Genomic DNA, 15,965 nt, shown 5'->3' on the forward strand with positions numbered 1-15,965 from the left:
CCTGGAGGCTCAGCCGTCACTTGCTGTGACCACCTGCCTGTCCAGAGACTCTTACTCGCTCACCTGGGAGCGCTCACCTGCTACCTGCCTGCTAGCCTACCTGGAGGCTTAGCCGTCACTTGCTGTGACCACCTGCCTGTCCAGAGACTCTTACTCGCTCACCTGGGAGCGCTCACCTGCTACCTGCCTGCTAGCCTACCTGGATGCTCTGCCGTCACTTGCCCTGACCACCCGCTTGTCTAGAGACTGTCCCCGTCACTTGCTGTGACCGTCCTGCCCTTCTACCCAGAGACTGTCCCTGTCACTTGCCGTGACTACCTGCCCGCCTTCCCTGGGAGCCACCCGCTTCCTTACAAGGACTGCCCCTTTGTATAGTTGCTCAGAGGTTCCACCTCCCAGACCCGTTAAACTAAAGATCGTTAATTCATCCAGTCATCATGGCTTGAATTTCAACCGAAGGCCGTTAATATTAAAAAATGGGCTGACTGACCACAGCATTCACACTAGGTATGGACTGCTTGACCACTTTTACAGTAGACTAGACTGTGGGCCAACCGCTGTCTTTTAAAGGGAGGAATCCCCTATTCTATTTCATAGAATAGCCTTGTAATCAGCGGTGTAACAATCAATACCGCGATTACAAGAGATTGACCACAATATTAAAATTACACTGTGGACTGAATGACCACAACATTTAAAAGGACTGACAGTCCACTGCGTTTGAATAAGTTGTGGACTGACTAACAACAGCATTTACAGTAGTCTAAGGATTGAACGGAAGACAGAAATCAATGGAAAAGGACATCATACTTTGAAGTATAGAAGGAAGAAAGCAAAGAGGAAGACCAGCAACCAATGCAATGGATTGATACTATCAAGATAATGGTGAAGAAGACCCTAGCGAACCTATCTTGTCTTCCACAAGATTGATCTCCCTAAAGATCATTAATTCATCAAGTCGTTTCAACCGAAGGCCATTAATTATAAAGAATGGACTGATTGACTGACCACAGCATATATGACGCGCCCCCTAGGCCGTGGGGTACTCGACAGCTGGGCTGATGGCTGCTGGCGGGGGTCATCACGGTGGCTTGCCCGGTTCGTGACCCAGGGCGGTCAGTAAAAAGGGACAAAACAAAAAGGGAATACTTTATATGGAAAGCTCGTGACGCCACCTGTGGTATCTGGTGAGAATCACCAGCGCTGCGGCAGTCCGCTGTGGCCGGTGGTAAGGCTGCTTGATGGTACAGCTCCCCACAGGTAGAGCTAGGCCTCAGGGCAGCGGGGATGTAAGGATGCAGGACAGACAGGACCCGCAGGGTCAGAGCAAGAACAGGGACAGACACGATAGTCACTTCAGTACCTTTTACTGGTGGAAATTCAGGCACATCCCGGAGCACTGTAGGGTGAAGGGTGCATTTCAGGATCCTCCCCAGTGAGCGGGTGTAGGGCCTCCTGTTTTTTGTCTTCGCGTAGTAAGTTTCTGACCTGCCTGGACCTAGGCCTAACTTTGTCTCTGTTCTGCACCTGCCGACCTTGTGGTAGGGCCTTCTGTTGGAGATCACTCTCCCTATTCTTTGGGGTGTCTGTGATTCCTGACCCTGGTACGTATCAGCTTTTGGTGATCCTGGGACATGTAGTTCGCCAGGGGTTCCAGTAGTTTTCTACTGGTCATGAAGATCCACGTAGATTCGGACCCGGTGTCCGCTATAACTTCGGGGTGAGCTGGTTAAGCTACTCAGCCCCCCTATGTTACTCACTTTCCACTCACCTTCGGCCCCGCTCGGGCCTTCACTAGGCTACACACACTGCAGCCGTGACACTGCTCTTCTTCGCCGCTCTCAGAGTGTCGGCACTGTTAGAACCTTGCTCTTAGGTTTTTTTTCCTTTGCTGGTCACATGACCTTGTTGGCCTATTTAATCCTGCTCCGCCCTTCTGGCTTTGCTGGACTTCATTGTATATCTACTTTCTAGCTAGCCTGTGCTCTGTGTCTTGCTCTGTTAGTTTGCTTGGTCTTCTGACCTCTATGTTCTATATATTTTGTTTGTTCGTCTGTCTGCTACTATTTCTGTTAGGAGGTGTCCCATATTCCTCCCAGTCCTTAGTACTTGTAGGGATTCCTTCCCCACATCTATAGGTCTCCGTACAGACTAGCTTAGGACTTTAGCAGGTCTGATCGCAGGATCAGGTTCCCTGTTACATCGTAGGGATTTAGCTGAGTTCTATCGTAGGGACAGATCTCCTCTCTTTCCTTAGCTCTGGTAGCAGAACATAACAGTAAGTCCAGCCAGCAAATTCTCTAAGGAAAGATTTTTCTGTTCCATCATGGTGTCGGTTCAGGATTTGGTTCATCGCCTGCAGGGACTCTCTCTGGAGGTGGCCGAGCTCCGTCAGCACGTGAGTAACTGTCCTGGAGCACATTTCTTGGAGCCTAAGGTATGTTTGCCGGATTTATTTTTTGGTGAACACCGAGAATTTTTTTCATTCAAAAATGCTTGCTTATTGTATTTTCGTTTGAGACCTAAGTCCTCTGGGGATGAATCCCAGCGCGTAGGGTTCATAATGTCACTTTTGCGCAAAGAGCCTCAGGAGTGGGCCTTTTCTTTGCAACCTAGTGATACATGCTTCAGATCAGTGGATAGTTTTTTTTCTGCTTTGGGACTATTATATGATGATCCTGACCGTGTCGCATCAGCTGAGACTGAGTTGAGACGTTTAAAACAAGGATCAGGTAATGTGGAAAAATATTGTACTCATTTCCGTCGTTGGTCTACTCAAACAGGGTGGAACGATTCTGCTCTGAAAAGTCTATTTCTTGCTGGGCTCAGTGAAAGGGTTAAAGACCTGCTAATTGCTTATCCTACACCTGAAGATTTGCAACAGGCTATGCAATTAGCTATACGGGTGGATAGAAGACTGCGTGCAAGGGTTAATGAGAGCAAATCCTCTGCTATGTCAGTTTCTGGTTATGAGAATGTGTGTACTAACAGTGGTGAACCGATGGAGATTGGATCGGTGGCACCTCGCTCTCAAGCAAAAGACCGTCGATTTTTTGAAGGCTTGTGTTTCTATTGCGGAAAATCTGGTCATTTGATTAAAGGCTGTGATCTTCGTATGAAGAAAGAAAAAAAAATGGTCAGTCATGCCCGTATTGCCTGTTTAAATTCCAAGGGTGTATTTTTAGCTGCTTCCACGATTGCTCAGGAAAAATTAATGGAATTTCGGGTGTTTGTCGATTGTGGGTCTACTCTGAATGTTATTGATGGGGGATTCGTGGAAAGACTCAATTTAAAACCTGAACCTTTATCATCCCCCATTGCTGTGGTTTCTGTGGATGGTTCCCCTTTGAAGAATATTACTCTCAAGGTCTGTGAATTTCCTCTCACTATTAATGGTGTTCACCATGAGAAATTGGATTTGGTAGTGTTGAATAACTTGCCTTCTCCAGTAATATTGGGATTGCCCTGGTTAAAATTTCACAATCCTGTACTGGATTGGTCTACCAGTGAAATTAAATCCTGGAGCCATAAATGTTATGACAAGTGTTGTAATGGGCGTATTGCAGCTTTGGATAGGGGAGAATTGCCTGTTCCTATTCAGGATTTTTGGAGAGTTTTTTCTGAGAAGGAATCGCAGGTTTTGCCTCCTCATAGAGACTATGATTGTTCTATTGAATTTGTCCCTGGAGCGACTTTTCCTAAAAGTCGTTTATTTAACCTTACTATTCCTGAGAGGAAGGCTTTGGAGGAATACATACAGACAAGTTTGGCCGCCGGTCACATTAGGCCCTCTAAGTCTCCTGTGGCGGTTGGATTTTTTTTTGTAAAAAAAAAGGACGGCGGTTTACGTCCTTGTCTGGATTTTCGTGAGATTAACAAAATTACTGTACGCAATCCTTACCCACTGCCATTGATTCCTGATCTGTTTAACCAGTTAATGGGGGCCAAGTGGTTCTCTAAAATTGACCTTAAGGGGGCATACAATCTGTTGCGCATGAAGGAGGGTGACGAATGGAAGACTGCTTTTAACACTCCTGTGGGTCATTTTGAGAATCTGGTTATGCCTTTTGGTCTTACTAATGCTCCTGCATTTTTTCAGAATCTGATTAATGACATCCTTAGACCTTTGATCGGTAAAAATGTGGTTGTGTATTTGGATGACATTTTGATTTATTCGCCGGATCTGGAGTCTCATTGGCGGAGCGTGCGTGAGGTATTACAGTTATTAATGGACAATTCGCTTTTTGCTAAGCTGGAGAAATGTGAGTTCGCTGTACAGAGAATTAGTTTTTTGGGCTACATTATCTCCAGCAAAGGTTTTGAGATGGATCCGGTTAAGGTTCAGGCTGTGCAGGAATGGCCTAGGCCTATTGGTTTGAAATCGATACAGAGGTTTTTGGGTTTCGCCAATTACTATAGAAAATTCATAAAAATTTTTTCTAGTATTGTCAAACCTCTGACTGATCTCACCAGGAAAGGTGCTGATGCGGTTCAGTGGTCTTCTGAGGCCATTGAAGCTTTTGTGTATCTCAAGGAGAGGTTCACCTCTGCTCCCATCCTTATGCAGCCTGATGTTACTAGGCCGTTTTTGGTTGAGGTTGATGCTTCCTCTGTGGGGGTTGGCGCAGTATTGTCTCAGGATAACGGGGATGGATTACATCCCTGTGCCTTTTTTTCAAAAAAAATTTCGGAGACTGAACTGAATTACCATATTGGTAATCGGGAATTATTGGCTATTAAACTCGCATTTGAACACTGGCGCCACTTCTTGGAAGGTGCGGAATTTCCCGTTCAGGTTCTTACGGATCATAAAAATCTGATATATCTTGATGCTGCCAAGCGCCTGAATGCCCGTCAGGCTAGGTGGGCACTGTTTTTCTCGCGGTTTAATTTCTCCGTTACTTACATCCCTGGTACTAAGAATGTTAAGGCGGATGCCTTGTCTCGCAGTTTTTCTCCCATAGTCGGTGCTGAGAAAGAGGAGAACATTTTACAAGAAGGTGTTGTGATAGCTGCTTTGGACTCCGTTTTGGAAAATGAGATTCTTAAAGCACAGGAGAAGGCCCTTCTAACACTCCTCATGGGAGGTTGTTTGTGCCTGGGACCTTTAGGAGAGATTTGTTTGTTGAGTGTCACGAATCTCGGTTGGCAGGTCATCCCGGAATCTCTGAGACCAAGAGACTGGTGGGTCGCAGTTTTTGGTGGCCTGGATGGCAGAAGGAAGTCATTAAGTGGGTGTGTCAATGTACTATATGTGCTAGATCTAAGTCCTCACATACTCCTGCTGCGGGGTTGCTTTGTCCTTTTTAGGTTCCCAGTGCTCCTTGGACACATTTGGCTATGGACTTTATAACTGACCTTCCCCCCTCTGAGGGTTTTACTGTCATCTGGGTGGTCGTGGACCGTTTTAGCAAGATGTGTCACTTGGTTCCTTTCGTCAAACTGCCCTGCGCTAAAACTCTCGCTAAGGCCTTTGTCAAGGAAATTGTCAGACTTCATGGCGTTCCTACTGACATTGTTTCTGATAGGGGTCCTCAGTTCGTGGCTTGTTTTTGGCGTGCCTTTTGTGATAGGTTGGGAGTTCATTTGTCGTTCTCGTCCGGATATCATCCTGAATCTAATGGCCAGACAGAAAGGAAAAACCAGGATGTTGAGCAGTTCTTGCGTTGTTTTGTGGCAGACAATCAAGAGGGGTGGTCTGAGTTTCTGCCACTTGCTGAATTTGCTCTGAACAATCATACATCTTCTTCTGCTGGTTGTTCGCCTTTTTTTTTGTTGTTCTGGGAGACATCCGTCGTTTGGGTCGTTCTCCAAGTTGGGATCTGCCGTGCCTGAGGAGGAGAATTTTTCCTTTGATTTGGAGAGAGTTTGGACGGATGTGCGTGGTAATCTTCAGGAGGCCAACAGAAAATCTAAAGACTACTTTGATAGGAAACGACAGGAGGTTTTGTTCGCTGTTGGTGACATGGTTTGGTTGTCCTCTAGGAATCTGCGGTTGAGGATTCCTTCAAAGAAATTGGGTCCCAAGTTTGTAGGGCCCTTTAAGGTGCTTCAGGTTGTCAACCAATCTGCTGTTAGCTTGGAGGTTCCTACCTCCTGGAGAATTAATCCGGTATTTCATGTCTCTCTGTTGAAAAAAGCTGTTGTATCGGATTGTGACGCCTCTGCCTCTGTTCCTCCGGTGGTGGAGGACGGGGAATATGAAATTTCTCGCATCCTTAACTCTAGACAGTATAGAGGTAGTTTGCAGTATCTTGTGGCCTGGAAAGGTTTCGGTCCCGAGGATAACTCTTGGGTGAGGTCGGATGATGTTTCCGCGTCCAGACTTATCAGAGCGTTTCACAGGAGATTTCCTGATAAGCCTGGTCCTAGGGGATCCCGAGGATCCTCTTAGAAGGGTGGGTACTGTTAGAACCTTGCTCTTAGGTTTTTTTTCCTTTGCTGGTCACATGACCTTGTTGGCCTATTTAATCCTGCTCCGCCCTTCTGGCTTTGCTGGACTTCATTGTATATCTACTTTCTAGCTAGCCTGTGCTCTGTGTCTTGCTCTGTTAGTTTGCTTGGTCTTCTGACCTCTATGTTCTATAGATTTTGTTTGTTCGTCTGTCTGCTACTATTTCTGTTAGGAGGTGTCCCATATTCCTCCCAGTCCTTAGTACTTGTAGGGATTCCTTCCCCACATCTATAGGTCTCCGTACAGACTAGCTTAGGACTTTAGCAGGTCTGATCGCAGGATCAGGTTCCCTGTTACATCGTAGGGATTTAGCTGAGTTCTATCGTAGGGACAGATCTCCTCTCTTTCCTTAGCTCTGGTAGCAGAACATAACAGGCACACTCCTAGCTCTCTATCCTGAGCTCTGTGAGTTCTAGTCTGGACTCACTCTACAGACTGTACTGAACTCTTTCTGCAGGAACATCTAGGCTCTGGCTTGACTGCACTGACTCCTTCTGTGTCTGAGCAGGAAACTGCTGAATCACTCACTGAGCTGCCTGGCTCCACCTTCCCATTATATATCCCTGACGGGCTCCCTCTGGTGGTCTGAGGTGGAAGGTTTAGGTGTGTGAATGCTTAGAGAGCCATCTGGTGGAGGAATCCTTTAATTCACTCTTCCAGGATCTGTGGTGCTGATCACATCTGGGCGTCACATATACACTAGATGTGGACTGCCTGACCACATTTACAGTAGACTGAGAAACAAATGAGCTCAAAATTTAAAATAGACTGTGGACTGTCTGACTACAATTTTTATAATAAAATGCAGACCGACTGACCACAGTCTTTATCTTTGAAATAAGTAATTTTGGCCCTAGAGTGTTATACTCTTTGTTGTGTATAGCATGTAGCAGGAACATATTATCACTCTTTTGAATATTTACAGGTGACTGATGCCCTTTGACATGGTGGGATTTGAAATGTTTCCTTGTGGACTCCAAGAAAAGAATGTGGAAAGTCACATAACAGGTAATTAATATTCATATTAATTACTGATAATAGTCAGTCTAGGCATAAGTTCTAGACCTGCGGAGGTGTGACAACACCTTTCTGATACATGAGAATATACTGTTAGTGGTTTACATATGTATATTTTCTATTTTCAACTCCTAGTATAACACAACCATATCTTAGGTAGAGACATAAGGAATATTTCTTTTCCTTATCCTCTGTCTTCTAAAGTGAGGAATCCCTTATTCTGTTTCATAGAATAGCCTTGTAATCAGCGGTGTAACAATCAATACCGCGATTACAAGAGACTGACCACAGCATTAAGACTACACTGTGGACCAAATGACCACAAAATTTACGAGGACTGACAGTCCACAGCATTTAAATTAGGTGTGGACTGACTGACAACAGCATTTACACTAGTCTATGGATTGCCTGGAAGACAGCAATTACTGGAAAGGGACATCATACTCGGAAGAATAGAAGGAAGTAGACAAAGAGTAAGACCAGCAACTAATCCAAAGGATTGACATTATCAAGATAATGGTGAAGAAAACCCTAGTGGACCTATCTAGTCTTGCACAAAATTGATCTTCCCAAAGATCGTTAATTCATCCAGTCGTCATTGCTAGAGTTTCAACCGAAGGCCGTTAATAATAAAAAATGGACTGATTGACCACAGCATTCACACTAGTTGTGGACTGCCTGATCATATTTACAGTGAACTATGGGCCAAACTTTGTCTTCTAAAGTGAGGAATCTCCTATTCTGTTTCATAGAATAGCCTTGTAATCAGCGGTGTAACAATCAATACCGCAATTACAAGAGACTGACCATACTATTAAAATTACACTGTGGACTGAATGACCACAACATTTAAAAGGACTGACAGTCCACAGCGTTTGAATTAGTTGTGGACTGACTGACAACAGCATTTACACTAGTCTAAGGATTGAATGGAAGACAGCAATCACTGGAAAAGGACATCATACTTTGAAGTATAGAAGGATGAAAGCAAAGAGCAAGACCAGCAACAAATCCAATGGATTGGTACTATCAAGATAATGGTGAAGAAGACCCTAGCGGACCTATCTAGTCTTCCACAAGATTGATCTTCCTAAAGATCATTAATTCATCAAGTCGTCATGGCTCGAGTTTCAACTGAATGCCATTAATTATAAAGAATGGACTGACTGACTGACCACAGCATATATGACGCGCCCCCTGGGCCGTGGGGTACTCGACAGCCGGGCCGATGGCTGCTGGCGGGGGTTATCACGGTGGCTGGCCCGGTTCGTGACCCAGGGCGGTCAGTAAAAAGGGACAAAACAAAAAGGGAATACTTTATATGGAAAGTTCGTGACGCCACCTGTGGTATCTGGTGAGAATCACCAGCGCTGCGGCAGTCCGCTGAGGCCGGTGGTAAGGCAGCTTGATGGTACAGCTCCCCACAGGTAGAGCTAGGCCTCAGGGCAGCGGGGATGTAAAGATGCAGGACAGACGGGACCCGCCGGGTCAGAGCAAGAACAGGGACAGACACGATAGTCACTTCAGTACCTTTTACTGGTGGAAATTCAGGCACATCCCGAAGCACTGTAGGGTGAAGGATGCATTTCAGGATCCTCCCCAGTGAGAGGGTGTAGGGCCTCCTGTTTCTAGCCTTTGCGTAGTAAGTTTCTGACCTGCCTGGAGCTAGGCCTAACTTTGTCTCTGTTCTGCACCTGCCGACCTTGTGGTAGGGCCTTCTGTTGGAGATCACTCTCCCTATTCTTTGGGGTCTCTGTGATTCCTGACCCTGGTACGTATCATCTTTTGGTGATCCTAGGACATATAGTTCGCCAGGGGTTCCAGTAGTTTTCTACTGGTCATGCAGATCCACGTAGATTCCGACCCGGTGTTCGCTCTAACTTCGGGGTGAGCTGGTTAAGCTCCTCTGCCCCCCTATGCTACTCACTTTCCACTCGCCTTCGGCTCCGTTCAGGCCCTCACTAGGCTGCACACACTGCAGCCGTGACACTGCTCTTCTTCGCCGCTCTCAGAGTGTCGGCACACTCCTAGCTCTCTATCCTGAGCTCTGTGAGTTCTAGTCTGGACTCACTCTACAGACTGTACTGAACTCTTTCTGCAGGAACAGCTAGGCTCTGGCTCGACTGCACTCACTCCTTCTGTGTCTGAGCAGGAAACTGCTGAATCACTCACTGAGCTGCCTGGCTCCACCTTCCCTTTATATATCCCTGACGGGCTCCCTCTGGTGGTCTGAGGTGGAAGGTGGAGGTGTGTGAATGCTTAGAGAGCCCTCTGGTGGAGGAATCCTTTAATACACTCTTCCAGGATCTGTGGTGCTAAGCACAGCTGGGCGCCACATATACACTAGATGTGGACTGCCTGACCACATTTACAGTAGACTGTAAAACAATTGAGCATAAAATTTAAAATAGACTGTGGACTGTCTGAATACAATTTTTATAATAAAATGCAGACCGACTGACCACAGTCTTTATCTTTGAAATAAGTAATTTTGGCCCTAGAATGTTATACTTTTTGGTGTGTATAGCATGTAGCAGGAACATATTATCACTCTTTTGAATATTTACAGGTGACTGACGCCCTTTGACATGGTGGGATTTGAAATGTTTCCTTGTGGATTCCAAGAAAAGAATGTGGAAAGTCACATAATAGGTAATTAATATTCATATTAATTACTGATAAAAGTCATTCTAGGCATAAGTTCTAGACCTGCGGAGGTGTGACAACACCTTTCTGATACATGAGAATATACTGTTAGTGGTTTACATATGCATATTTTCTATGCACAACTCCTAGTATAACACAACCATATCTTAGGTACAGACATAAGGAACATTTCTTTTCCTTATCCTCTGTTTTCTAAAGTGAGGAATCCCTGATTCTGTTTCATAGAATAGCCTTGTAATCAGTGGTGTAACAATCAATACCGCGATTACAAGAGACTGACCACAGCATTAAGACTACACTGTGGACTAATTGACCACAAAATTTACGAGGACTGACAGTCCACAGCATTTAAATTAGGTGTGGACTGACTGACAGCAGCATTTATACTAGTCTATGGATTGCCTGGAAGACAGCAATTACTGGAAAGGGACATCATACTCGGAAGAATAGAAGGAAGTAGGCAAAGAGTAAGACCAGCAACCAATCCAAAGGATGGAAAATTATCAAGATAATGGTGAAGAAAACCCTAGTGGACCTATGTAGTCTTGCACAAAATTGATATTCCCAAAGATCGTTAATTCATCCAGTCGTCATTGCTAGAGTTTCAAACGAAGGCCGTTAACAATAAAAAATGGACTGACTGACCACAGCATTCACACTAGATGTGGACAGCCTGATCATATTTAGAGTAGACTGTGGGCCAATCTCTGTCTTCTAAATTGAGGAATCCCCTATTCTATTTCATAGAACAGCCTTGTTATCAGCGGTGTAACAATCAATACCGCAATTACAAGAGACTGACCACACTACTAACACTACACTGTGGACTGAATGACCACAGCATTTAAAAGGACTGACAGTCCACAGCATTTGAATTAGTTGTGGACTGACTGACAACAGCATTTACACTAGTCTAAGGATTGACTGTAAGACAGCAATCACAGGAAAAGGACTTCATACTTTGAACAATAGAAGGAAGAAAGCAAAGAGGAAGACAAGTAGCCAATCCAAAGGATTGACACTATCAAGATAACGGTGGCGAAGACCCTAGTGGACCTATGTAGTCTTTCACAAAATTGATCTTCCTAAAGATCGTTAATTCATCCAGTCGTCATGGCTCGAATTTCAACCGAAGGCCGTTAATAAGAAAAAATGGGCTGACTGACCACATTTACAGTAGACTAGACTGTGGGTTAACCTCTGTCTCTTAAAGGGAGGTATCCCCTATTCTATTTCATAGAATAGACTTGTAATCCGCGGTGTAACAATCAATACCGCGATTACAAGAGACTGACCACAGTATTAAGACTACACTGTGGACAATTGACCACAAAATTTACGAGGACTGACAGTCCACAGCATTTAAATTAGGTGTGGACTGACTAATAACAGCATTTACACTAGTCTGAGGATTGAATGGAAGACAGCAATCAATGGAAAAGGACATCATACTTTGAAGTATAGAAGGAAGAAAGCAAAGAGGAAGACAAGCAACCAATCGAATGGATTGATACTATAAAGATAATGGCGAAGAAGACCCTAATGGACCTATCTAGTCTTGCACAAGATTGATCTTCCTAAAGATCATTAATTCATTAAGTCGTCATGGCTCGAGTTTCAACCGAAGGCAATTAATTATAAAGAATGGACTGACTGACTGACCACAGCATATACACTAGATGTGGACTGCCTGACCACATTTACAGTAGACTGTGAAACAATTGAGCATAAAATTTGTAATAGACTGTGGACTGTCTGACTACAATTTTTATAATAAAATGCAGACCGACTAACCACAGTCTTTATCTTTGAAATAAGTAATTTTGGCCCTAGAGTGTTATACTTTTTGGTGTGTATAGCATGTAGCAGGAACATATTATCACTCTTTTAAATATTTGCAGGTGACTGACGCCCATTGACATGGTGGGATTTGAAATGTTTCCTTGTGGACTCCAAGAAAAGAATGTGGAAAGTCACATAACAGGTAATTAATATTCATATTAATTACTGATAATAGTCATTCTAGGCATAAGTTCTAGACCTGCGGTGGTGTGACAACACCTTTCTGATACATGAGATTATACTGTTAGTGGTTTACATATGTATATTTTCTTCACACAACTCCTAGTATAACACAACCATATCTTAGGTAGAGACATAAGGAACATTTCTTTTCCTTATCCTCTGTCTTCTAAAGTGAGGAATCCCTTATTCTGTTTCATAGAATAGACTTGTAATCAGCGGTGTAACAATCAATACTACGATTATAAGAGACTGACCACTGCATTAAGACTACACTGTGGACCAATTGACCACAAAATTTATGAGGACTGACAGTCCACAGCATTTAAATTAGGCGTGGACTGACTGACAACAACATTTACACTAGTCTATGGATTGACTGGAAGACAGCAATCTCTGGAAAGGGACATCATACTCGGAAGAATAAAAGGAAGAAGGAAAAGAGGAAGACCTGCAACCAATCCAAAGGATTGACACTATCAAGATAATGGTGAAGAAAACCCTAGTGGACCTATCTAGTCTTGCACAAAATTGATCTTCCCAAAGATCGTTAATTCATCCAGTCGTCATTGCTAGAGTTTCAACCGAAGGCCGTTAATAATAAAAAATGGACTGACTGACCACAGCATTCACACTAGTTGTGGACTGCCTGATCATATTTATAGTAGACTGTGGGCCAATCTCTGTCTTCTAAATTGAGGAATCCCCTATTCTATTTCATAGAACAGCCTTGTTATCAGCGGTGTAACAATCAATACCACAATTACAAGAGACTGACCACACTATTAAGACTACACTGTGGACTGAATGACCACAGCATTTAAAAGGACTGACAGTCCACTGCGTTTGAATAAGTTGTGGACTGACTAACAACAGCATTTCCACTAGTCTAAGGATTGAATGGAAGACAGCAATCACTGGAAAAGGACATCATACTTTGAAGTATAGAAGGAAGAAAGCAAAGAGGAAGACCAGCAACAAATCCAATGGATTGATACTATCAAGATAATGGTGAAGAAGACCCTAGCGGACCTATCTAGTCTTCCACAAGATTGATCTTCCTAAAGATCATTAATTCATCAAGTTGTCATGGCTCGAGTTTCAACTGAATGCCATTAATTATAAAGAATGGACTGACTGACCACAGCATATATGACGCGCCCCTTGGGCCGTGGGGTACTCGACAGCCTGGCCGATGGCTGCTGGCGGGGGTTATCACGGTGGCTGGCCCGGTTCGTGACCCAGGGTGGTCAGTAAAAAGGGACAAAACAAAAAGGGAATAGTTTATATGGAAAGTTTGTGACGCCACCCGTGGTATCTGGTGAGAATCACCAGCGCTGCGTCAGTCCGATGAGGCCGGTGGTAAGGCAGCTTGATGGTACAGCTCCCCACATGTAGAGCTAGGCCTCAGGGCAGCGGGAATGTAAGGATGCAGTACAAACGGGACCCGCAGGGTCAGAGCAAGAACAGGGACAGACACGATAGTCACTTCAGTACCTTTTACTGGTGGAAATTCAGGCACATCCCGGAGCACTGTAGGGTGAAGGGTGCATTTCAGGATCCTCCCAAGTGAGCGGGTGTAGGGCCTCCTGTTTCTTGCTTTGCGTAGTAAGTTTCTGACCTGTCTGGAGCTAGGCCTAACTTTGTCTCTGTTCTTCACCTGCCGACCTTGTGTTAGGGCCTTCTGTTGGAGATCACTCTCCCTATTCTTTGGGGTCTCTGTGATTCCTGACCCTGGTACGTATCAGCTTTTGGTGATCCTGGGACATGTAGTTCGCCAGGGGTTCCGGTAGTTTTCTACTGGTCATGGAGATCCACGTAGATTCAGGCCCGGTGTCCGCAATAACTTCGGGGTGAGCTGGTTAAGGTCCTCTGCCTCCCTATCTTACTCACTTTCCACTCACCTTCGGCCCCATTCGGGCCCTTGACTAGCCCAGGGGGATGGGATGTACTCGGAGCCTGGGCCTTGCTGCTGGGGATGTCGCGGTAGTCGGCTCCCGGGCCCGTACTCTGGGCCTCTCTTTTAAAAGATGTTTGGTTCTTATTAATTATATGAAAGTTTGTGATGCCACCTGTGGTACCTGTTGAGATTCACCAGCGCTGCGACAGTCCGCTGAGGCCGGTGATAAGGCAGCTCGGTGGTATACCTCCCCACAGGTGGAGCTAGGCCTCAGGGCAGCGTATGTGAAAGGAGTGCAGGATGGCGAGGCCAGCCAGGCCTACAGAAAGACAGGCAAACTCACACAGTTCTCTTCAATACCTTTTACTGATGGAATTGCAGGCACATCCCGGAGCACTGTAGGGTGAAGGGTGTATTGCCGGATACTCCACCAGGGAGCGGGGATACGGCCTCCTGTTTCCTGTCTTTGTATGGTAAGTTTCTGACCTGCCTGGAGCTAGGCCTAACTTTGTCTTTGTCCTGCACTGGCTGACGTTGTGGTACGGAGTTCTCTTGGAGTGCACGCTCCCAGCTTGCGGGGCCTATGTGTCTCCTGGCTCTGTTACGTATCAGCACTTTAGTGGTCCTGGGACCTGTAGTCCTCTAGGGATTCCGGTTGAACTTTACTGGGTCATAGAGATCCCGGTAACTTCGGACCCGGTGTCCGGTAAACATTCGGGGTGAGCTGGTAAAGCTCCTCTGCCCCCACTGCTACTAACTCTCGACTCGCCTTCGGCCTACTCGGGGCCCTCACTAGGCTATACACACTGGCAGTTAGCTGGCTGCCTCTTCTGCCGCTCTTTGAGCGCCGGCAACGCTCCTAGCTCACTAACCTAAGATCACTCTACTCCGACTCCAACCGAACTCTCTCCTTCAAACTCTTCTCAGACGGCTCTGTACGCTTGCTCTTTGTGCTCTCCAGTCTAAAACTAGTCTCTAACTGAACCAACCGACGAACTAGCTCCACCCCCCCTTTTATATCCCTAAAGGGCTCCCTCTGGTGGTCTAAGGTGGGAGGTGAAGGTGTGTGTATGTGCTTAGAGAGCCCTCTGGTGGAGGAATCCATTAATACACTCTTCCAGGTCTGTGGTGCTAAGCAGAGTTGGGCGCCACACCCTCGCTGGGCTACACACACTGCAGCCGTGACACTGCTCTTCTTCGCCGCTATCAGAGTGTGGCATACTCCTAGCTCTCTATCCTGAGCTCTGGGAGTTCTAGTCTGGACTGAACTCTTTCTGCAGGAACAGCTAGGCTCTGGCTCGACTGCACTGACTCCTTCTGTGTCTGAGCAGGAAACTGCTGAATCACTCACTGAGCTGCCTGGCTCCACCTTCCCTTTATGTATCCCCGACGGGCTCCCTCTGGTGGTCTGAGGTGGAAGGTGGAGGTGTGTGAATGCTTAGAGAGCCCTCTGGTGGAGGAATCCTTTAATACACTCTTCCAGGATCTGTGGTGCTAAGCACAGCTGGGCGCCACATATACACTAGATGTGGATTGCCTGACGACATTTACAGTAGACTGTAAAACGATTGAGCATAAAATTTGTAATAGACTGTGGACTGTCTGACTACAATTTTTATAATAAAATGCAGACCGACTGACCACAGTCTTTATCTTTGAAATAAGTAATTTTGGCCCTAGAGTGTTATACTTTTTGGTGTGTATAGCATGTAGCAGGAACATATTATCACTCTTTTGAATATTTACAGGTGACTGACGCCCTTTGACATGGTGGGATTTGAAATGTTTCCTTGTGGACTCCAAGAAAAGAATGTGGAAAGTCACATAACAGGTAATTAATATTCATATTAATTACTGATCATAGTCATTCTAGGCATAAGTTTTAGACCTGCGGAGGTGTGACAA

The sequence above is a fragment of the Phyllobates terribilis genome, unplaced genomic scaffold (genome assembly GCF_046119375.1).
Source record: "Phyllobates terribilis strain yellow unplaced genomic scaffold, ASM4611937v1 Scaffold_5__5_contigs__length_657084704, whole genome shotgun sequence".
NCBI classification, from domain to species: Eukaryota; Metazoa; Chordata; class Amphibia; order Anura; family Dendrobatidae; genus Phyllobates; species Phyllobates terribilis.